Source organism: Microtus pennsylvanicus, chromosome 12 (assembly GCF_037038515.1).
Source record: "Microtus pennsylvanicus isolate mMicPen1 chromosome 12, mMicPen1.hap1, whole genome shotgun sequence".
NCBI classification, from domain to species: domain Eukaryota; kingdom Metazoa; phylum Chordata; class Mammalia; order Rodentia; family Cricetidae; genus Microtus; species Microtus pennsylvanicus.
This window is the reverse complement of record NC_134590.1, coordinates 45,907,003-45,909,844: the sequence shown is the minus strand read 5'-3', so window position 1 is coordinate 45,909,844 and position 2,842 is coordinate 45,907,003.

Sequence of the window (2,842 nt, the reverse complement as noted above, 5' to 3'; positions counted from 1 at the left end):
GTGACCCTTTCCTCCTCAGCCTCCTGCGGAGGCTGCTGGGCTTGAAATGCCCTCCTTAAGCATTTATATGCTTTCTACTATCCCCATGATAAGCATTCGTTTCTTTTAATCTGTATTTGCGTGTACACTTATTTCAAGGAGACAATGCTCTTGAAGACACTCTGTACCCTGAGAAGCACTCAATTATAAAAGCGATTTTATTGCAACTGTAAAAGATATTAAATGCTGGCCATGCCATTTCTCGGTGGCAGAGGGCGGATCTGCTATCCACCTGCCAGCGCACTCAGCTCACACCCCCGGCACCTTCCAGAAAGAGGGAGGGAAGCTCGATGAACCACTACCACCCACGCTGAGCAACTGTCCTGCTTCCCTGGCAGAACTCCAGGTGCTGAGCTGGAAAAGTATTTCTCCGGGCTTCGCTTTTCAGTCCTGGCTCTGCTTCAGAATCCTGGAGGGAGTTTCATTCTTTAGTGCCCCACCCCAAAGGTTACAACTCAGTTGCCTCAGGTGAGACCCACGCCTGTGTGTTTCTAAAAACGTTTCTCAGCGCCAATACATTAGCATGGTGGAAAGTGAGAGAATTACGTTGATGCTGTGGACAAGTGCTCTAGGCCAGCTGCCCAAAAGAGCTACAGAATTTCTCTGGTTTAACTCGCTCCCCAAGAAACACTGTTGTTGGTGGTGGTTTTTTTGGGGGGTTTTTGTTTTTTACATTTATCTCCTTGAATCTGCCTGAGTTGTTTTCTTCTTCTCCTCCTCCATCACCCACCTCCTCTTTCTCCACCTCTTCTCTTCTTCTTTCTTCTCTTCTTCTTTTCCTCCTCCACCTCCACCTCCTCTAACTCCTCCTCTTTCTCTGCCTCCTTCTCTTCTTTCTTCTTTCTTCTCCTCTTCTTTTCCCTCTCCTTTTAAATAATAATAAAAATGTTGCTGAGCATGGTGGCAAACACCTTTAATCCCAGTGTTTGGTAGGCAGAGGCAGGTGAATATGAGTTCCAGGCCAGCCTAGTCAGGCTAACCAGAGCTATAGAGAAAGTCTTTAAAAAAAGAAAGGAAGAAAGGAAGGAATGAAAAGGAAAAAGAAAGAAAAAATTTTAATGTACAATGATATATTTACAGTTTACAGAAGGTACTCAGGAGATAATGTCTTTTGATTGCTTCATTTAATTGAGTTATTGGGTGTAAACTGTGAACAGACGGCCTAAGCAGTTCTGGACAGTAGACAACAGCATTCCAGTCATGTACCACAGTGTGACATTTTATCAAGGGAACCCCATGTACCATGAATGTTCCATAAGATTTTAATGAAGTTGAAAACACCCTGTCTAGTGATGGGGTAGTCATGGCAATGTCACATGTGTCACATGTTGGAGTGAACAAACCTACTGTAGTGCCAATCATGAAAACGTGTAGCACATAACACTGCAAATGATATCACACATCTATTGTGCTACTAGTTTGTATGTTTGCTGTTTGTTTCATTAGTATTTTCAGGTACTCTCCCGCTCATTTAAAAAAGGTTTACTATAAAATAGCACGTCATGGTATACTGGCAGCAGGTCTTGCCATGTAGCCACGGGCTAGAGCTCATTATGTAGACCAGGCCTGCCTCTCCCTGTGCCTCTGCCTGCTGAATGCCGGGGTTGAAGGTGTGTGTCCCCCTGCCACCGTGCCTGGCTATCTCATAACTTTTTCTGTTTTGTTTTTGAGGCAGGGTTTCTCTGTGCAACAAACTGGCTTTCCTGGAACTTGCTTTGTAGACCAGGCTGGCCTTCAACTCAGAGGGATCCTCTGAGGGCTGGGATTAAAAGCCGTGTACCATCATGTCTGCCTCTTACATCTTTTGATTGTGTCATTTTTCCTATGCTAATCAGTGACTGCATCCTTGACACTATGGCCAAATATTTCACAGAAACAACTTGGGGGAAGGAAGATTTGATTTGTGATTTCAGAGATGGTTGTCCATCATAGAGAGGAGTAAGGGAAGCAGACAGTGTCCATCTCATGGCAGCCAAAAAGCAGAGAAAAAGGAAAATCAAGAAGGGGTCAGGGTGAGTAACAGTCCAAGGGACATGACTTCAGTGACCTATTTTTCTGAGCAGGCCCATTCCTACCCATACTGCCTCGCAATAACATCATCATGTTATGAATCTATCAGTCCTCTATCACATCGGAACCCTCTAGACCCAATCTTCTCTGGAGATGGCCTCACATACACACTCAGAGGTCTGCATTACTAATATGTCATAGGTTCTTCGCAATCCAGTCACAGTGACAATGAAAACTGACTATCATAGAGGCCTACAAACAAAAGCTATGACACAACATGAGTCTAATTGGTCATAATAAAAACCAGGAGTCAGATATTAGGTGGTGAAAGCTGAAAGATCAGAGAAGCAGAGCAGCCAGCTACTAGTTCTATGAAATCCTCAGACTGAATGGGGTAACCTCTCTCTATAAATCCTCAAACTGAATGTCTTGAGGTCCTGTCTCCTCCTGCCTTAATATTCCTCTCTCTGCTCAGCCATACCCCTTCCTGTCCCCACCTCCTCTAGTACTAGGATTAAAGGTGTGAGCCAACACCACCTGGCTCTGTTTCTCTTTGAGACTGGATCAATCTAGTGGAGCCCAGGGTAGTCTTGAACTCACAGAGAACTGTCTGCCTCTGCCTCCAAAACAAAACAAAGAAACAAAACAAAATTTAATAAAAAGGAAAGAGCAAGCCTTTAATCCCAGCACTTGGGAGGCAGAGGCAGGTGGATTTCTATGAGTTCAAGGCCAGCCTGGTCTACAAGAGCTAGTTCCAGCACAGCAGGCTCCAAAGCTTCAGAGAAACCCTGTC